General features: G+C 40.9%; 1 pseudogene; it reads right to left on the bottom strand.

Annotated features, from left to right (window-relative positions):
* LOC131693398 (uncharacterized) overlaps positions 1-15,124 on the bottom strand; it is a 137,876-nt pseudogene extending 122,752 nt beyond the window's left edge.
* Positions 15,125-22,877: the final 7,753 nt, after the last annotated feature.

Raw genomic sequence — 22,877 nt, 5'->3', positions numbered from 1 at the left:
GTACAAGCTTTCAATACATGGTTGGCAGATGAAAACCAATTGTTTTGGAATTTTTTTTCAGGCATTTGCACTAGCGCCGTCTGGTGGGACACTTTCGAGTTATTCTTTCCACCATCCAGAATCTATTGACTTTCTGGACAAATCTTCCTGAGACATATCCTTTTAAAATAATCAGTGTTTCGATATATTTCATGTTTAAATCATTCAATTTACGATGAGTAGTTCGATTTGTTTACTCTTAAAGTACCCCTGGCGGCACAGTTCTCAACTAATTGTATATGCAATTACTCCTAATTGTAGGTCTAAGTAAGCACAACAACTTTGGCAAAGAATGTACGGCGCTAAATGTTAACGCAGACGAAATATTCAGCCACAGCTCTAATTAGTCATAGATCCCATAAGCTATTACGCGGATTCCTTATTCACGCCTCCTGTTATTCGCGTAGTAGGAGACCCGACTGTACCATTCGACTCAGTTCGAGGAGATCGGAAAACGTCTGTGTGTATATGACGAAAAATGTCACCAGAAATAGCTAAACTGATTTGCACAAACTTAGTTTCCAATGATAGGTACAACCTTCTCCTCGGCTGCTGTTGAAAATGTGCAACATTACGTAGATTTGCGGATCTAGATCACTAATGATCAATCGAAGTAACTTTGACCGCATTGGCCCCCGATTCATGATGCCCAGGGAGAACTTGCCAAGCTCCAAAGTAATGTCACACCTATTTCTCGGAGAATTGTTGACCGAGTTTTACAAACTGGATATCAAATAAAAAAAATATGGCACTACCACTGACTGCTATTGAATTTTATTCAGATCTGACTTTCGGTTGCGGAGTTATAGGTAACGTCACAATACCTCTGAGGTTAAAAATCTATTGAAATGGACATCAAATTACTTCGATTTGCACATCAAGTTCACCAATGGCCAATCGAAGATTCTTTGAAGTTGTACCAGAATTAAACTCACATTGGTTATTCGGTGATGATTGAAGCGATTTTCCGAAACCAAATATTAAATGGAAGGTATAAAATGCGTTTGGTTGCACCCCCATAAACCACCTCTTTTTTGTTGGCCACATTGATCACCATAAAAGCTTCCGGCAGTCAGGCAAAATTTGTTTCGAGGTTTCGAATATTATTCCCATAGACTGGCGTAAAATTTCGTACGGAATTATCCCACTACAATTGCAAACGATATGAGAAATGTCACCCACTAGAACACAGTGTGAAATTGAGTGTACGGTTCAGATGTGCGCGCGTAGAGACTTTACAATCGCGTAGAAATGAGCGTTTGTTCGTGCGCACTTTAGACCGCGTTAATCAGATCATAAGTGGTATAGCGTTATGTTTGCGAAATCTTGTAGGTGTAGTTGTGCGTGGATGACCGCGGTTGAATGTTCGTCTTTGTGTATCATCGCGAAGGGTTCGAGCGTTTGTAAGTTAACGTGTTCGATTGCATGGGTGTTTGTCTTCTTTTAAACCATATGTCCATTCGCAAATTCGCGTGTGTTTTTCGATGAACGCGCAGGCGGTTGGTTCAGATGCTAGAAGAAAGTGAGTTCTCACATATTCCTAGAGTTTCCGGTTATGTCGCCATAGAACGTGTTGTCTAGTGGATATGATAAGTCTTTTTTTTTATTGATCCAACTGAAGGTTGAAGGTTTAAGCGACTAGGACCGCTGGTAGACTTCCGGACGTGACCGATTCATGATTGCGCGAATGGTGGGTTGATGGTTGAGACGGCGTTTGTAAATTTGTAGATACTAAAATGTTAATTTATTTATTGGGGTATTTTAATGTTAGTGCACGGTACAAATCGACGTACCTTGATTTTATCAATATCCACGGGTATCTTGGCTCAAATGTTGTTGTATTCGATGTTGTGTTGCATTAAACTCTTCACAATGACGTTTCCACTCTCGATTAAACTTCGGTGAACGTTTACGGTACCATATTATCCCCACTACGTAGCATTCCGTGAGGATTATTGACATTATCACCTTCGGAAACTGATCCACCAAGCGCACATTTGGTCCGATACGAATTCCTTAAAAGTCAGTTGCAATGGTAATTCTCGTATTAGAGGCACGTTTCACTTCTCTGGTTTTCCGATTTCCCAGCCAGACGAATTGAACTGTACTGTACTGTTTGTGCAGTGGATAAGTAACAAAGCAGTACAAATTTATTGCTTGGTTTATTGATGTACTTTTTGCTTCAGTTCTGGGCGAGATTGGAAGGTAGACTGAAGCATGTAAAAGCTTACCAATAAAAGAACATTTTTAATATTTTATGTTGCTCTGGTGTTTTTAGTTTTTTTTATTAAAAACGTCCAAGTACCGTATTTTACCGGTACTGAGAGATACAGTTCAGGGGAACCTATTTTCACCAAAAAGTATCGGTACTAGGAACCCTCCCTAGGGGCAAATCACTTGTGATGCATTTTTAAAAATCAGCGAAATTAGATGCATTTCTTTCCATCAAAATAGAAATTCATACTGTGTTTTGCGTTGCGTGTAAGACGTCAAAACCTTACAAAAAACTAGCCCTACATTCAACGAAACGTCAAACAAAGTGAATCAGCATAGGACGTTCGTTAAACAAATTTTTCTGCGAGGGAGTGCAAAGTTGATGCAAAAATATAAATAATTTTTTCTAATATGATGCAAATTTGTTATGCATCCATTTTTAAAAATATAAAAATTATAATTTTTCTGGTAAAATTTTGATTTTTTTATTTTCAACATTGATTTTTCGATTTCTCTGATTTCCATACATTATCCCAATTGAATATTTGCTCTCAAGATTGACCCATCACACGTAACAGGTCGGTATCGTCCAAACAATAAATGTTTCATTTTCCATATCCAACGTTCATCAGAGCTGAATCGTAGCTGTCAAGAATAGCCCGGTGAGATATCAATTACCAGCTCCATTCGATTGCATCAATCAGTAGCAACTGCTTCGATAAATCCTAAAGAAAGAAAAACTCCGCTATCTTTATTTGCCCGAACCAAACACGATACGATGGTTGCTCTGTAAGAATATTTCGGGGCAAACTTCCGCATCCGGCGATAATCGAATCAGGCACACAACGTTCGTTTCACGGAACGGGACCGGCCGCCATCCCGGAAGAAGTATTATTTTATTCGTATCTTTAAAGGAATGTAGATTTTTTTTAGAAGCGGATTAGCGATGTTCCTTTATTTTTAAGAGTAGAACTATTTAACAAATATTTTACATCTAAAACAATAATCTACAACAACAATTCTCAGAGGACCGAAATTTCTAGAACATTGCCTCTTCAGATGTGCCACAGTGTCACTTGAGATTGCTAACAGCATCGCGTAAAGCGCAATCAGACAGCGGATTGCAAAAGTACCGCCATTGTGTGTGGGTTAAAATATCGTATTTTACAGATAAAATATGCGAACAAACATTTCAACTGCTATGCTCTTTGTAAATTGCTAGACGAACATCAGAAAAAATAGTAAAGTTTTAAAACAATATGACTGTCGATCCAGCTAGAGTGAATTTCTGGCAACACTGACAGGCTGATTTGGCCGGAGCAAACGCAAATCGATTTGAGGTAAACATTCGATGAATTTTTCATTTTGTGCAATTTTTTCCTTTCTTCCTCCATCATTTCCAGCAAGGTGGTAGTTGTTACCTGTTATGCAAACCCCGAATTGAAGCATATTGAAGCTGGAAATCACGCGCTGATCCGATTAGGGATCCTTTGTTGGAATGTGGATGAGGAAGGAGGAAACAATTGCGCTGCGATGGTGTTTCTATATAGCTCACACCGAATGACAAAGTACGTAAACATTCCCGAGCAGATGTTCCACTAAAAATGTCCCCATGTCAAATAACTCATCCGAGGGGGTACATTCCATCCTCCCGCTTGAAGTTTCCATCGTCGTTTGGGAGATTCTTAAGGGTTACTCTAATGAAAAGATTATGTTACGTGTGAAGATGGCTTGTTCAGCGTCCGCACAACGAGCACCGAGGGAGACGGTCGGGAGTATAAATTAAACTAAATCAGAACATATATGTTATGTCCCGGCCGGTTGGGGTGCGTTCGCACATGCAGCGACGGTCCGTTGTTCGCCGGAGGAAGTCAACATTCTACCTTGTATGGGGAGGGGGATGACATAATAGGGGTACACGCCAACGACAAATTCATTCTCATCGCGAGCAACGGGAAGTTTTATCTGGCGGTTGACAATTTGTGGTCTTGTAACGAAAGTGAAAAGTCTCATTCCCGAATTGGGAGAAATGCTGTGCCTGGGAAATGAATTAGCTGAACCTGGTTTGTTGTAGTTTTGGTGATAATTAGGTGCGATCGGTGTACTTAACCTGTTCGTTCGAGGGGGTCAAACCTTTTTCGGCAGCAAAATTGCGTGAGAAGTTATGCAGGATAAACTACTACTGTACTGAAGGGAATGGTTTAATTCTTGCACTATTTGGTCGAAAATAGTTGCAACAATCTTAGGTATAAAATAAAACCCGAGTACTACTTTCCGTTGCGGAGCTTGACCTTCACACCAGCGTTTGTTTCTGTGATACAATTTATGGTGGGACACCCTTTAGAAACGATCATCAAATATTATATTTCAAATGCAACAGAACTAATTGTATTATAATATTTTACAATTGGAATGATACACGGGAAAAGCCAATAAATCCCAAAATCTTCATAACGTTCCAACGCCAAATCCTCGAATGACAAAGTTCTCATTCAGAGACGGAAAAGACGACAACAAACCCAATCACCATTCATACCCGCCGGAAATAGAACTTTACATAAAGATGAATTATATCCTCCACTTTGCGGTTGCTCCTCTGTCCCAAATGATATTCCGTCTAGCTTCCCACGTTGACAGTCATTTTCAGTCGGCCTAAGGCGCGTGTGTGTGGATGTGGGTGCCTACCTCATCCTTATAAATTATTCATTCACATTTGGGCAATTCCCGGTACCCTGTACGTAATTATCAACGAAAGCTCCACTTTGATGCTTCATTCACGAGAAATTCCGACGGTGTGAAACACACATCACTGGGATAAACGTTGAAACATTACTTTTAGCGATAAAATCTTAATACTTTGAGCAACTAAACGCACCGAAATGACAGCCCTCTGAAGTCTCACAGCAAACGTGACCCCCGTGCGCCAGAGAATGACCGAAGCAACCGTTGACCGTGCGGTCCCCATAGTTACCGTTTCACAAAGCGAACGCGTTATTATTTTTTAATGTACACAATTTAGCACGAAAGTACCTTCTCAAGCTGTTATTTCGTCCTGGTTTCCAAGAAGAAAAAAATATAATGTAAACAGCCACAACCGAAGACGACTATTATTAACAGCAGCAGCAGAAGCAGCAATAGTGGCACTCGTATTTAAAAAAAAAAAACAACATACTGTAGTTGTAACCCGACTGCCGGACACTGCCGCGATTGTGACCCGTTCCGTTGACGGGCGACAAATGTTACGTCTTCCAGAACCGAACGCGGCATTCGACGATGGTCGGGACTCGCATTGCTGAGCCAACCATGACAATCTTTTAACCATTCAGCGATCCTGTCTACTCGTGCAAGAGGAACACTATCGCGCAGAGAACCCTCGCCCTGGTGTGGTGCTTGCGGTAGGTTGTTTGTGCACAGTTAGCTTTTAAACATTTCATTTAATAACGAAATCTATTTGCAAATAGAAGCCCTCACTGGGGGAACGGAAAGGACAATCTACTTTTCTTTCTGCTTCACTTGCTCGTATGAAGTCACAGTGCGCGAGACAGAGAAAGTCGGGAAATGCTTCCGAAGTCGACTTTCCGTTGTCAATGTTGGAGAAGGAAAATCACTGGAGGTATACCTAAAAGGTATAAGTATATGCTGTAAGGTATCTACTATTAAAGATTTTGAAGTGTACAACAAACAGCCTTTCCTCTTTGGCTCTAATATGTATGGGAACGGATGGTGTGGCAGCCAGGACGACAGGCTGTGATTGCTAGCCCCGGGGATTTTAGGCTCCGACGACAAGAGCCTGGCAATAATAGTCCGCGTGTCGCATTCGTTTTCCATCCATTTTCGAAGCGGAGCACATGTGTGGCGGTTGTTTACCGTCAGCTTATATAGTTGACGATTATTTTTTATATGTTCTCTTTTCTGTTTGTGCTTTAGAGAGAGAGAGAGAAAAAAAACTAGCGGAATGATGGTCGTTTGCCAAATGGAGCATTTGTGGAGATCGGTTCCATGTAGTATTCAAAATGTTGTTATTCAAATTTCAAGAATGAGACATGGTATATTGCAGTTATTTTTTTATTTTGATTTGTACGGACAAGTTGGAACCTCGATTCTTAGGCGATGGTCAGCTATCTTCGTCCGCGTTAGTCTGCGTTAGGAACAATAGCATATCCCTGAGTTATAGTTAATTGCATTACTGTAGGCCAGTTACATCCCAAGTAACCAATAAGCATTATAACGTAGCCTAATATCTGCTTTAGATCCACATATAAAGCTGTCCTAAAAAGCCGTGAAGCCCTAAATACTTATTTAATGCCGATATTATGCCAGAAAAGGCGAAATATAGTGCTATTACTGTGCGGAGATTGACAGCTCGTTTCTGCAGTACTAATGCTATTATATAGCAAAAGCGTACAAATGTCAAATTTGAAAGCCTTATATTAGCACTACTAATGCTATTAAAAAGCTTCAGTTGGTTGTCATTGTCCGCCATGGTTTTAAAACCATTTCTTATGTTTCCTTTCGGTATGATGAGCAAAAAGGAAAAATTTTAAAATAAAATATTCTTTTTAAAACCGTAATTGACTCTGTTCTAATGCATTGTAATGAATATCCATAATGGGTTTTCGTTCTCACACGATATGAATGTTTATGAAAATTACCTTTAGTAAGTCTCGAACTGAGATACCTTGCCTCGTCCTTCACGGTAAGTGCGCTGCGTTTGCTTCCTGGACTATATTGCATATGTTCGACTGAAATGAAATATGCCGAATATAATCTTCCAGAAGAGTTGCATAACAAATAAACCCACAGCATTACAATAGCATTATATCAGCTTTTTATATGCTCTATAATGGCATTAAATGCACTTGTAAAGCTTACATGCTTTAAAGATCCTTGAAGCATGTACGCGTTATATCAGCTTTATATACGCATATAGAGCAAGCTATAATGCTATATGTCGGCTGTGCAGTTATGCATTATTGATGCTAATAAAGAGCTTTATTGCGTTGTTAATGCTGTAATGGAGTTTCAATGCAACATTAGTGCAAATGTATAGCCAATATAGTGCAACGGCTTAATGCTTATGGTTACTTGGGATATTATATTATATGAGGTTCCGTAATCGGATTCACAAAGATCACACGAATAACACTCAGTACGCTGAATAGCAGCCATGTGATAATTGAGTTTACAATATACAGTCGGTTCCCTGCCTAGCATACTACAATTTTTTTTTTTTCGAGAGTTGTCCTACTGGAGCTGTAGAGCTAGGTTCTCGGAAGGGCTCCCCGTCAGAATCACATACTACAATTTGCAGACGAGACAGGCAATGTCGCCCAATAAAACACTGCATTAGGCCAATTGTAGCGGGCCGTGATTCTGAATGTGATATTCATTGTACGGTTCAGGTATGTGCGGGCGTAGGGACTCACGATCGCGTGTATGATCGCGAAGGGCTCGAAGATTTGTACGTTAACGTGCTCGATCGCGTGTGCGTTTGTATGTCGCGTGTGCTAACGTGTATGAACTTCGCGTGTATACATTCTATTTCATAACCGTGTGCCTTTCGCATATTCGCGTGTGTTCTAGAATGATGGCGCGCGGACCGTGAATCTGATACTTAATTTTTGATTTTTGGTGTACGGTTCAGATTCCAAAAGAAAGTGGGTTCTTACATATCATTAGAATTCCCATTCATGTCGCCGTAGAACGCGTGATCTAGTGGATATGAGCTTTATTTTTTTTTTTGATTGGTCCAACTGAATGTATGGACCTAAATTGCTAGAATGAATGCTAAAGATTTCCGGACGTGACCGATTCATGATCGCGCGCGTTTGCGGATTCGCGTTTGAGACCGCGTTTGTAACGTCGTAAGTACTAAAACGTTCACACAATTGCCGGAGTGTTATCAAGTTTACGCGATCTCGGGCATAGGTGTGGGTAGATGATCGCGAAGGGCTTAAGCGTTCGTATGTTGACGTGTTTGTCGCGTGTGCTCGCGCGTATGTGACTTCCCGTGTATAAATTCGATTTTGAAAACCTGCGGCCATTCATATATTCGCGGACCGTCATTCTGATCTTTAGCTTTCGGTGTACGGATCACATTCTGACAGGGAGAGAGTTACCCCATATCACTAGAGTTTCCGGTCATGTCGCCATGGAACGTTTTGTCTAGTGGATATGGGAGTTATTTTTCAATTTTATTATTTTTTTTATTAATCAACAAGGACCTAGATTGTTGGTACCGAGGATAGAGACTTCCGGACGATCCTGATTCATGATGGCACGAGCGCGGGAGTTTGTAGGTTGACGCTTGAGATCGTGTTGCTAAGTTTATGAGTGCTGAGATTTTCACCTTATCACCGGAGTGTAATCACGTTTGCGAGTTCGTGGGCGTAGGTTGCTTGGAAAATCGCGAGGGGCTCTAAGGTTTGTGCGCTGACGTGATTTTGTAACGTGTGTTCTTGAATAGTCGCGCGAACCGTGAGTCTGATATTAAATTTTCGGTGCGCGGTTAGAATTCTGGCAGAGAGTGGGATCGTTTATATCGATAGGGTTCCCGGTCATGTCGCCATGAGACGTGTTGTCTAATAGATATGAGCGTATTTTCTTAATTGGTCCAGCTGAAGGCATGGACCTAGGCTTCTAGGATCAAGGATAGACTTCCGGACGTGATCGATACGTAACCGCGCGCGCGGGGGCTTTTTTATAGGTTCATGCTTGAGACCGCGTTTGAGAATGTGTGAGTGTTAAGACGTTCACTATCACCATCTTTGCTGACCCAGCTGAAGGCGGGTGTAGAATGGCAGTATAGGACTCGAAAAGAAGAAATAAAGGACAATATATGAGAGACGTAATAGATTAGATAGGTACAAGATACAGCTGAATTTATGATCATCACATGAAAGACATACATTAGTACTGAGAATTGGGCCCTAAACCCACATTGTATATTATTTGACCATGGCAGTGGATAATAAAGGTCGCCAAGTTAAGTACTAAAATTGATCACAATGTAGCTTAACTCAAAAGAAAATAATCGTATCCCAAGTTTATGTGATATAATCACTGTAATACTGCTTTGGTGGAAAAGCCCCCGGACCACATCAAGGTACAGTATCATGCCGAGGGATAATTGAGTTTACAATATACAGTCGGTTCCCTGCCTAGCATACTACAATTGTGCTTAAAAAATGCAACAATTTTTTTTGACATTCTCGAACTCACATCCGGAAAAAAGGTTTTAGTTTCAACGCAAGTTTGCAAGGTACTTCCATGGTTGGCATGTTGGGATACGAATTTGTGTTTTATCCAACTTATCGACAGTGGTAGAACTGGTTCTGAAACAACGAAGTCAGTCACAGTGCCCGCTCTAACCTATTCGTCCGCCCATTCATTTCCAGTAATAGCGGAACTACCAGGTATCCATAAAACGTATACAGCATTTGAAATGCTAAGTTCTTCGATTTGAGTTCGACATGCGATTACTAATTTCGATCTCGAATCTGTTAAACTAAGTGCTTTCAGGGCAGACTGTCAGAGCAAAAATACATTCTTTTACCGCAAAGTCTCTGTTGAAGTGCCGATTGTCTACTTGTCTTAACGATGAGCACAGATGTCGGTTGCTAAGCATTGCGTGTATCCAGTACAAGATATATAACGATACTGCATGATCTTGTGCTGCTTCTAAAATGAATTCGAAAGACACGTTGTCAAAACCACCTTCAATATCAAGGAAATCTTCTAAACTCGATTGTTTTACACGAAAAAAACTTTAACAATGTTGTAGGCAACATTGTGTAACAGGGCGACAGTAGATTTCCCCAGCTGATATGCATGTTGCATTACATGAAACTAACATTCCGAATATAGTGGTCGATTGAACGTTCCATTGATTTGAGAAGGAAAGCGGTCAGACTGATCGGCCTAAAGCTCTTTGCCCCCTCATAGGTAACGTGGCCATCTTTGGAAATGAACTTTACAATTATCTCCCGCCACGCTAATGATTTGTATCCTGTTGCAAGACTACAAGTAAGAATCTTTTTAAAAATATGCTTCAGGTGTTCAAATCCTCTTTATAGTACAACTAGAATGATTCTATCTTTTACCGGAGACTTATACGGAACAAAATTTTCAATCGCCCATTTGATCCATTCGATTGTCGCAATTCTACGAGCAAATGCCCAAAAATCAGAACTACCCGGAACAGAGCTCAGGGCAGTCGCCAGTGGTGGCTCGGTACAGCCTGGAAACTGTGTGCCAAAAGGCAGTTGAGTACTACATTTCCTTATGGTGCAACTATTTTATCCATAACTTCATCGAAGTTACTTGGAGATTCAAACGTTAGAATATACCCAATGAACCTAGTCGCCAAACTCTCAATGTGTAGGCCCCAGTTCGCAGATTTGGGATTACGATATGTGACGATTTCTAGCGAGACGTTTAAATAATCAAAGACGATCTGCTTATGATCAGATAACGTTGGGTACGCACCAGTTTGCCAACTCATGCGTAATACTGTCAGAGCAGAGAGTTACATCTAACACCTCTGCCCTGCCAGATTGTGCAAATGTTGGACGATTTCGACAAGGGTAAGACCTACGATACTCCGTGCGTGACTGGCATATTTTACTCCTGCCAACCATTCCTTCGTCGGCACGGAGAAACACTTTGACCAGACCCTTTTTAGGTCGCCTCTTACAACATGGGAGCAGGAACCCAGCGGATCAATTCTTGGCTGATATACTTCAATCCGCCGGATGACACAGGGCCTCTAGGTTTCTTTTTGTCAGGAGAAAGACAATTGACTGTTATCAGTTTCCTAGTGGACAACAGCCACATCTGTTGTAAGTCGTCTTTTACGATATGGGAACAGAAACCCAGTGGGTCAATTCTTTTGCTGAAATACTTCATGAGATTTTAGCCCGCCGGATGTCACACTGGAACGTGTCTATCTTACCAATTAGGAAACTAATCTACAGCGCATTTAATGTGCGTGGAGAATACGCATGGTTTTGTCTGAGGGGAATGATGACTATTGAATCGTGTATGAGGGTTGACGATTGACAATTTGCAAGAGATTAAAAACCAGCCATATCAGCACAAAGAACAAATGTTTTTTGTCATATTCATTGACTTGTTTTTAGCACATTAAATCATGTTCATTATATTAATTGTTCTCATTGTAATTAACAGTTTCAGATACTTTTGAGTAGTACATGCACTGTAGTAAGAAAACATCCAGTATACCTAACGATGGAATAACCAAAAAAGAAGACTGATTCACCAAGGTTACTCAGAAACACAAAAAGCATCCAACGATAACCATAAACTACTCGAGCGTTAACAGACAGGCCAGATAGACCAACCAACGAGCAGCAAACGGTAAAGGGAATAATGGTCATAACAGTTCGCCCCCCAGAAAGATCACGCGCAAAAGCAAGCAGTGCGCCCAAGATAGACGATCGCATTTTTTTAACCGTAATAATTTGAGGCAAATGACTCTTGCGGTTAGAACAATATTGAAATATCAATATGTATCGAGGCACTACCGGTAATATCATAAAGTTGTCGGTGATCAGCCTAGGCCAAACCAGTTTTGCATTAAGTTGAATCTCTGGTTGAAATATTACTAGGGATTTTTGGTGTTCCTGAAAGCGCTAGAAACTCCTTAGCCTTTTGGTTGGTTTGGTTCTGTGTCAGTGTTTCCTCCAACTATTATTTTTGACGGCCTTTCAAGAGAGTAGTTTTAGTCTTTGCAAGGAAGCTTCAAGTGATTCGTGCGGTGTTTGTATGCGGGGCCTGTAAATATATCATGTGGACTCTCCCCACAATATGCACACTTTCCAGCAGTCTCCATTCAGGAGCCATCTCGGCGCACTACCACTACTACAATAGCCCATTTGCTTGTATTCATATGCATAAAGCATGACGAATGGTACAAACAGCCGAACAGGCAGAGGAATCCTGTCGAAAAAGATGTAATCAGGCAAAGCAGTCCCGACAAAGGTCACCCGCTACGAGTGCTATCGCCAATCAAAATCTTTGCTTACTAGAGCAATGGGCTCTTTAAACAGAGAAACCCGGCTTCAGTAGATCCACCCATGATAAGCTCAAACCGGTGACCACACCGTCGATCTCAACTTTGTGAGTGGATATGTAGTCCTTTTTACAAGACTTGTTGTTAGCAGCGTCATTTGTCATGTTGAGCTTATCTGGGCGAACTTTCGAGACATCAGTCACTGCTGTATATTTCTGAGTCAGTTCTAGTGAAATCTTAAGATCAGGGATTGTAATTCTCTCTCACTCACGCGAGAAGTAGCTTATCCGATGTCCAACTTTTCCGAGATAAGATGAGTCGCAAAATTCTCCGTCTCCACAAATAGCGTGAGAATGATTTTCCGGATAAAATTTATTTGACTTTTTCCTTCTCACCGGAGAAGGTGATAAAATTTTAATTTCGTGGAAATCGATAAAAACTTCAAAAAATACACTTAATTACAAAGAAAAGCGGCACAGAAGTATGATAGACTTGTTTTATCGTGTTTTGGAATAACGACAGCAAAGCAGGGAACACAAAAAGGATATCGTGATAAACTCATTCACTCATTCTCCGGCTGTTTTATTTATCCGGAGAAATAACACGTTGTATTTATCCGGAGAAGTTGTGTGAGTGCCAATAACTTTTCGTGTGAAAATGTGAGTTTTTATTGTCGCAGTAGCAAACTATCCGGGCGCATTTACTCATATGAGCGATAAATGCAATGCCTGCTTAAGATATATCAGCGGATTATCCTTGAGCCGAAAGAAGATCAGACACTTTCCGACCGAGTTCAATGTGTATGATTTTAAACGGGAAATCGGAGTCTATGATGACGAGTCTCATTCGACAGTTATATTAACATCAGCTGGTTCTTTTTAGGAAAATTCAAAGGTTAAAAAGGTGTAAAATGAGACTTCGCCAAGGGCGCCAGAAGACCACGTTACGACCTTGACTAACAATCCTTTCCTTCCCCGATGACTCGAAACGTGCACGTTGAGGATGGATAACTACTCCCAGTCCCCATTCGTTGATGCAAACTGGAACTTTGACTGATCAAAATGTTAAAAAATACTAGAACACAAAAATAAAGATCTTTTTGGAAAAGGATAATATTAGAAATTTGATAATTGATGTTCAAAGAAATACTACAAATTTTAGCTAAATAATCGTCGTACTAGATCGTCGGTGTGGTTGAAAGTGTCGCATTTCTAAGTTATAAAAGTGCACTAGAACATACTAGTAGATACGCGTATTATCGAATCGTTTGTGAGTTAGTAATGTGAATTTATTTTTTAGTTAAAATAGGAATTCAAAGGCTACTAATAGGTGCTATAGTATAAAACCCTCTCCATTGCCAAAATCGACGTGGCACTATGAAACTTTAAAATGTAATAAAGCAAAAATATGCATAAATTGATCGGATCATTTCAATGAGGGACCTTCCTCGAAATAGGTTTAAAATGTAACATTAATTAGCTCCTGACCGACAACAATCCCGCCGTCAACGATGACAACAGAAACTACCAGTGCGATTCACCGGAAAGCTGCCCCTGGCTGCCAATACAATTTGCTCCCCAAACAAAAATAATTGATGGCGGTTTCCTGCGTCCGTGTGTGTATGTGTGTGTGTTTGCTGCTGTTGTATATGTTTGCCCGCAACCGGTAATCCGACCGACTTTCCATAGAAAAACCTCACCTGACAAATGCAACTAGATACTGACGAAAAAGAGCTTATGTTGCCATGGGTAACTCGCACAAAAGGGTACCTGTATTATAGCTGGTTAGCTGGTGTGTGTGTGTGTGGCTCACGTGGTTTCAATTCCTCCCGATGGCCGGAATTTGTCGATGCAATGTGCTTAATCACAGTCGATCCGGTGTCTGCGCGAATCGAGACCATCACGGTGAAGTGGTGGGTTGATTTCCGGCTTGTCTATTGGCTTCCCCGATAATGGAGCTTTGAAGTGGGATTGACGTTTCAGTGGTGGTTCGGAGTAGACCATGGAAAAAAAATGTTTATATGTTAGTTTGTTGGGTTCGCCCTACTCTTGGTGTCAGCGATTTTTGTCACTTGCAAGTGACATTCAGTTTTATTGAATAAAGCCTATTCTAACTCACGGAATTAGCATTTAGTCAGTTTAGAGGGATCGTTAATTGGCTGCCGGGTCTAGATTTGACCCGAGTTTGCAGGTTTTTATCTGATTTCGGTGGGTTTTAACGCATTGTTAAGCATAAATCGAAGGTTTCTTGAAAAGCTAAATAAATGGGGACATTATCTAATTGAAATTGAAGAGCGTACATTGAAGGGGAAAAAGGATTCTTATCAGTGCAAAGTGTACTGACTATTAAACGGGTAAATTATTCGTACTGAGCTACATGTTTATTGCTATCGTACCTTATTGCTTTTGTGACAAGGGTCGCTGGTGATAGCCTTGCGCTGGCAGATAGGCCACGATAATTGAATCTGGTTCGTTTGCCGAAAAAGAAACATTCATGGTATTTCGATAATGATAGGATACATTTTTAAAATGTTCAACGCCATTATATCAAAAATGTAAAGTTTTATCCAAATGCAAATTGTAAGTAAATGTAAGTAGGGGTTAGCCCACTAGTCGGGTTCTGGTTTGCCCGGCGGACCCTTCTTTTCAGGGCGGCCCAGGGTGCCTCTACAGAATTTCTGATTATCGTAACAACAAAAAAAGTAAACACAAAAAAATAAATTATTAAACTTACCGACTCCCCCGCTTCCTCTTCTTGCACTGTGTGCTGCTCGGCGAACTGCTGCTGGTGCGAAGGCGGTTTCTTCCCACCGGCCGGGACTACAACGGCCGCGTTCATCTGCTGGTCGTTGGCTGCTCCGGCAGTGGTCCTTGACTTTTAGCTAGGGAGGTGAGCTTGACTCTTTTCTTGGAACCTCCGTAGCGACGTTGGCGAATTATCGCCGGATCTACTCGCTCCCCGCGAGAGATCCCAGAAGTCACCGCAGTGTACTTCCCAGGTGGCACCTTTGGCCGACCTGCTTCGCTCTCCTTGATGTTTAACTGTGAAGGAGAGCTAGGCTCGTTCGGCTTATCCTTCACAGCGAGAGCGGAAAGGCGTCTTCCGCGTCCGCTATACTTAGCCGGGGAAGCGAGTGACTCCTTGGCGCTTAGCTCCCTTTTCCGGCGACCCGACACCACACTATACAATGTGCCCGAACCACGGGCCGGCACTTTCCGACGGTCTTAGCTTGCCGTCGCACGTGCACGCTGAAACTGTTCTCTAGTGGCGGAAACTGTCTCACAAAACTTATTACGGACGTCTGTTATTCGCCGTGGTTCGTCACTTTCCGATTTTTGACGATGGCCGCCTTTTTCACGACCAAAACAAAACACGAAACCGCACTGCCGCTGGAAGCTGTCAGTCGGCATCCATACACCTCTTTTTTGTAGCAATCGGAGAATTGGAGCTTATCTAACCCTATGTTAACTATACTCAAATGTCAAACAAAAATGATCTAACCTAGCTGCACGAACATAACCGTTCACATACGCGAAAATGAACAAAATTTACAAGAAAAAGCGAACGGTACCGAACAGCGGTGAGCATAATTTTACATGTCAACACACAAATAGGTAATTTCTATCCAGTGCTAAATTGTTACCCTGACGGGTTACAAAATATATTTGAAAAAGTCGATTGTCAACAAACCGACAGCAGCCCAGCTTACTTCGATTATGTAGCGTTGCCAGATCATTTTTGTTTCGTCCACTCCATCCTGTCAAGACGATACAAATGAGTTGGGTAACTATTTTATATGAGGCCATGGCATAATTAAATTGAATTTGGTTTTATCTATTGGAATCATTTCTTAGAAGAATTCTTAGAAAAAAAAATCTAAGAAGAATTCTTATAAAAAAATCGAAAATTTGAAAAGATCCAATTATAAGTGTTCAAAATCCATCAACTTTTCATTAGATATCAATTTTGTCTAATTTACAACGTGGACTCGGTTATCAAAAATAAAGACATAGTTCTACGTCAAACATTATTTTGCAATCTGAGTTACGAGTTTGAGGCAAAAATGATAACTGCCTGCCAGGGTTTTCCAATGCCGCTTATGCTTATGGGTTACCACCTCTAGTGAGACTTTAACCAGGAGGTTAGAAAGTATCTGGGGGTAGACTTCACAATAAATATGGGTATGGTTTCTGACGTTTCATTCCTTTTAATTACCCAATGAGTTGAACAGTGGCAAGTATACTCTCTTCCATTATTTTGCAACCCGTCAGAGTATAAAATCGGCACTGGGTGGAAAATTACTGAATGTTAGTCAGTCTGCACCCTGTTCTCGCGCAGATCAGAAGCTAAAAACGGACAACTTGTTCACAGTAAAGCAAACGAACTAATTTTACCCGCGTCGCTTATACAAGACAGTAACAGCAAAGTCTCGCTCGCTTCCCCTTACGGTGAGCAAGACGAGTGAATACTGACGCGATCTACCCAAACTCGAATAAGACGAACAGTGTGCGAGTGAAGACGAATACACCAAAGTTGCTTACAAACACAAGAAGCATAAAAAACGAACAGTGAGAATCAAAACTGCTCTAGCGACAACGAAGTGGAAGTTTACGAGAACGAGGCAGAGGGAAGACTGAACGACCAATCAGCAGCAAGCGATAAGCTGAACAATGGAAATAACGAGCCCCTGAGAAGGATTACGTGCAATCCAGAATAGACAACCACAATAGTTTTCGTTTTTTAAATTGTATAAAAAAATATATATTATTTCCGAAAAGACGAATGACTATTGAGGTTAAAACCTTTATTAATAAATAACAACTAAATGTTACTCACATCCACCGTTCTGGGAAAATATAATACCACGCTTCTGTTTTGTTTACATGTAAATTGCGATTTTTTCGAGCTTGTGAGTTTTTTTTCTGTTTTGCTAGTTATATGATATCGCTTCCCTTGCTTAGCGCAATGAATCCAAAGCACCCTAACCACTCTCGCTGTGAGCTTAAGTTTGAGCTTGTGCGACCACTCCTGGCTGATATTCCGTTATCGATCTGGACTAGTTGAAGTTGCACAGGAATCAGTAGATAATTACGCTTGGGAGTATCGAAACATCTTTCAATGTGCAAATCCTGGTAATCCTGAAGTGTTTATTGATCAATACCGGCGCCGGCCAGGCCCGAACGTAGATCGCGGAAGGAAAGGGAAGGAATGTTAGTCCGATACTTGCTTTTGCTAGAGGCCGTATATACTACTGTGCACTCCACAAGTATCACGGGAGGAGGATATTTATTAATAACTAGATATAGACTCATCAAACTCATGGACCGGGGCCAACAGCTTTACTTCCCTTCCGAAGGAAGACTTAACCACAGCTTTCATTACTTCAGAGAAATCTCAACGGCCTCGGCTGGGATTGAACCCACACCAACTGGGATGGGTGGCGATCACGCATACCACTCAACCACCGGCGCCGTCCCAAAAGCATTGTGAGTGACAAATCCAACGAATAAGAATCCGGTTAATCGTCACCACAGTTACCAGGTAGATTCTAACAAAGGGGCTAATTAACCTCCTTAGCTAACAGTTAAGGAGTCGCAGCAGGGGTCGAAAACGATAGCACAGAAGAAGGGAACACGCGTTGCCGTCCGTAAATAAGTACATGGTACATTAAGGACCAAGGTTCGGTCTCCGTCAACCCTTCACAAAAACAAATTCGAGCCCAAGTAGTTCTAAAGCGCTTGCACTTTTAAAATATATTGGAAAGATGAAGTTAAATTCAATAACAAAATAATAAAAATGATTCGCTGTCTCGACCAACCCGGAGAAATTAACGTAAAACCCGAAGACCTAAAGATCGTCCCGGAAAACTGTGTCGAACCTGGAGGGGTGGCAACCCTGGCCTAAGCTCTACCTCCAAAGTAACAATCAATGCTTCAAAAAATCACAAATCTGCAGCGTCTCCTAGTACATCCTTCGGCGAAGTATGTAACCTGTCAGGGTAACAATTTAGCAGTGAGTGGAAAAATACCCAAATATTGTTCACATTCGCCGTAGTGTGTATTTTTTTGGAAAAATTATGCTCACCAAAGTTTCATATTATCGTTCGCATTTTGTTTTTGTTGTTGTGTTGTGAACTATTTCATAGTGCTTCGTGTGAATGAACGGTAGGGTTTAGTTAGGTTCTGATTCTCCGCTTGCTGTGCAAAGAACTGCTAAACTCACCACTCAGCATGTGACGGCGGCGATGGAGGGCGGTTTGTTTACGTCGAGTGTGAAGGGCGGCCGTGATGAACTAAGGTTGAAGACAGACGTCGATCGTTTCGCCTGTGAGTGAAGTGTGCGTATATGACGTGAGCAATTCTCGTCGAAAGTACCGTTCCGTGGTTCGGTCAGAAGTGTTGGTGGTGCAGGATAAGTCGAACGAGCCTTGCTCTCCTTTACAGCTAACAGCCAAAAAGAATGCAGCAAGTAGGGCAGCGGCCTTCCCTGGGAAAAGCACTGCGATGTCTTCCGGGATTCTTTTCGGGGAGGAAATATTCCGGTAATTCGTCACCACCATAGCTAGGGAGGTTCCTACAAATGAGCAAAGCTCCCTATCTAAAAGTTGAGGACCCCTGCTGAAGCTGCCAATGGAGACAAAACGGTAGAATGCGTCCGTTGTAGACCCGGCCGGTCGGAAGGAACTTTCTACATAACATGTCGTAAATTGACTGACTAGAACCGCAAACTGTTGCACCTCTGGACATTAACCGGTGATAGACGAAGCTGTCAGCGGAGAGCCCTGTTGATTCTGTTAGGGTGGCCAGTTTACCCCAAAAGTACCCACAGAAAAAAAATATTGTAGCCAAACGATGTAATTTTCCAAAATTTCAACATTTTCAACTTAAAGACCATAACAAACGACTGGATTTGTTTCCGGAAGCAACCCGTAACAACAGGATCCCAGTTAATGACAAAATTCGAAAACAAGCTCCAGTAGCAAAGGGTTAATTTACTTCCATTAGGCACATTTATTAATGAATATCCTAGCTAATTTGGTTATCAACTGTCAGGATCCCAAAGAGGTGGGGATGGGGAAAGAGCCTCCTCCAGTTACACAGCTGGAGTGGCAATTGTGACACCATTATAACAGCAGACAAAATTGTCCTGGCCTGATAACGAGATGATATTTTACGGCCGCCAAATAAGACAGCCAACTCGGCGTGACTCGTAAATTTGGCGTGTAGCTTCGCTAGTTTTTGATTGTAGCACGCCTCTTGAAGAATGGAGATGTTCACTTTTTGCTGTCAGGTGTCTTTTGAGGAAAATTACGTTTTTCAATATTTAAAATCTACTTTACCGACCTTTTTGGATTCTTAGTGTCACTATAGGATCGTAGCGCATTGAGTCATTAAATGAAGAATAAAATTCCTAATTTGTGACAACGAGAGAACTTTCTAATGTCGTTTGAGGATTCGAAGAGATTTTTCTCGATTTCAATTCTTTTGACAGACACTGACGATTGAGGCGTCGAATCTTTATTCAGACTAAAGACGCTGAATCCCTCCGGTATAAAAGCTCGCCATCTCTATCGCATTTAGCTGTCAGTGTCGAGAACTGTCAATGGGATTTAATCCGAGGAAAATCTTCGAATCCTTCTTAAGCAAGGAGCCATTAACAGGTCTCGCTCTCGATTGGAATGACACTGACAGATAAATGGTAAACAAACGATAGATATGGCAAGCCTTTATCCAGAGGGACTATCAGATTCGAATTTGAACAACCCCGTATCGTGACGGTTTGTCATCTACTTTTCGGGAGCCCGGCAGCTGCCAAAGCCGTTAAGAAAGTTGTAATCATAATTAAACTCTGCGGCATCCGAAGTGTCGCTGCTGCTGCTGCTGCTGTTGCCGCTACTGCTGATGCTACTACCACCGCACCACGCGATGATGTTGCCAATGCTCTCTGCGGCCGGAAAAACTGCCAGCACAGTCATCGTACTGCGATTAATCAAGCAGGCTGAGCCAAATTATGTGACACTTGTGGCGCGTGAAACGAAAATTAATTGAAATATTGAAACGTGTTCGGATGTTGCTCACTTGTGTGCGGGAATGATCGTTTTGAGGGAGGAGGTCGTGGAGACGTAAGCACAAGTATTTACATTTCATTTTCATTTGTTGTCATGACCGTAGCCAATGAAATTCAACAATTCATTGAAAAATGCCTACTTGATTCACCATAATAGGTTGATTTTGGGGGTGGCTGTGGTGCATTCATCAGACCATCACAATACACTGAATAATTCGTTCTGAAGAACCAATATAATAACAACAATGGCCTGAAAACGGTAAAATACTCAATTTTGAGCTCTCTCGAATCAAGTGCCCCTACTATTTTAGCCTATGCGTTGAATAAAAATGGTAGACGCTGCTCTAACCAAAAAAGAAACATGCTTTTCTATTATTTTCATTTTGTTCATTGTTGTTCGGTGTTATTGGAGATGTGAGTCGATTCGATGGCAGAGTCGTGAGCAGTCTGGTGACATAAGCGACAGGTAGCAATCTGACTTTCTCAAATGACTAGTGTGGTTTGGAACAAACGAGTGGCGTGTGCTTGTTTTCAACGAATTATCTTGCATAAACTGCCTATCGACCAATTATATTGCTCGGTAAGCAAAAAAATTGGTAGTTCTTTCCAAAGGTAAATTACATTCCCAATAAACGTATGAATTGTCTTTATTTCAAGTTTATGGCTCACTTGATAAGGATGATTTTAGGGTTAGGGAATTCAAAAAAGCGTCGTTATTTGACTCTCCAAATTTCCCTTTCTTAACTTTAAAAATATGCTTTCAAATTCTTATTCAAATCCAGATTTAATAGCTCAAAAATCTAGTAACTATATTTTTGAAGAAAAAAATCATTAGAAGAACTAAAAATACTCTTCGAAGTTGGAGAGTTATCATTAAAATATAAATTTTCAATAGACGAAAGGGCACGACAATAACAACATAAAAAACAGCTTTATCAATGCTTTATTTCTTCGAAATGGGGCAAAAATTAAGTAAACTTATTTAGTTACATTTCACAAATAAAAATATTGTAAAGAAATATTTTTACTATATAGAATGACTCCTGATAAATCATTGCAAATGGCCACAGGTCGAAACAAAAATTTATATTACTACCAGCAACAAAAAGAGAACCAACAAGTGAAAAATTACCAACGCCCAATCGAAAAAAAGCTTACCAGTTCCTACGATCTATAACCGCATACATCTCTATACATAGTAGGCGGCGGGTGGTGGCTGTTGCTGCGCAGCAACCCTGGCCCTGAACTCCGGGATAAATCACGAGAATGAACAAATTAATCATATACATACTTCTTGCCAGTTCGTTGGTAAAATCAGAAAAAAGGGGGAACGCTTCTAGAAGGCGACTTTGTCCTATAGGGATAAGAGTGCCGGACACGGATAATGGCTATCGCATCGTTGAAGGTCGAAGGGAAAGGGGCGGGCAACTTATTCCTTCCCGTAGTCGTCGTCGTCGTCGTTCATTTTCCGCCGGTTGTTGGCTTGGGCTGTTTCCTGTGAATTGTATACTTTCTCAAGCACAATTTATTTAATTACGCCAAATAACTTATATTTCTTGGATCCGAAGATAAGTAAAAAAACAAATTAATGAAAGCTTTTTTATCAGCAGTCTGAAGAGAGATTTAAATGATCATTTCGCTTTTATGATGAGATATTAACGTTTCCGAGGATTCGCGTTTTTTTGGGTGAAGTAATTGAAGCATTTTTACAGGATTTTTGCGTTAATGGCTCGGTCAATACTATTAGCTCTGATATCTGATGATGCGGATTAATTTTCGGGTTATATCCAGGAAATAGTGAACGAAATGAAGTTAAATTGCGAAAAAAATATCGTTTGGTAACACTGATAACAGCATTGATCGCACTCATTTAATAACGTCATTTTAAATATTCAATGGGTCGTAGCAAGCGTTGAACTATTTTTCGCGACGATACAATAATTGAATTCTTTGTACTCGCATTGCAAATGAACTGTTCATTTTTGAATCTTCACCTGTACTGTTTACGTGGAGTTTGAAATATTATTTGTGATTTGCTTCGAACGATCTGGTCATTCACGAAATTGTCCATGTAAACAGCACTACTGAACTGTCTAGAAAAGTGAGGTTAGCTGTGTCAGTAGGGAACCTAATAAACATTTGACAATCAAATCAAAGATTTTCGAGGCTATCACTAAAAGGTATGTAAAGTGGATAAATTACCACAATAAATCTAAATACTGGTCGCAGTGGTTCGTCTCCAACAAAAAAGGTGGATGAATGAGAATTGATTTTATTTTTTTTTGCAGAATGAGGCAGTTTCATATTCGCATTTCCGTGGGTTGTGTTGGATGGCGCTGCTATAATTTAGACTACTGAGTTAAATACGTTTTATTAATTAGCAACATTTTATTAATTAGCAAATTAGCGTTAGAATTCGGTTTGATTCGTAGTATGAACAAAGGCGAATCCTTGAGATCCCAGTGAAAGAAAAATTGATCCAAGAAGGCGGAAATAACCCACGTTTATATCTCACTGATGAAAG

This window comes from Topomyia yanbarensis, chromosome 1 (assembly GCF_030247195.1).
Source record: "Topomyia yanbarensis strain Yona2022 chromosome 1, ASM3024719v1, whole genome shotgun sequence".
NCBI classification, from domain to species: domain Eukaryota; kingdom Metazoa; phylum Arthropoda; class Insecta; order Diptera; family Culicidae; genus Topomyia; species Topomyia yanbarensis.
The sequence above is the reverse complement of the archived record's forward strand: the minus strand, read 5'-3'. Positions and strand labels throughout refer to the sequence as shown.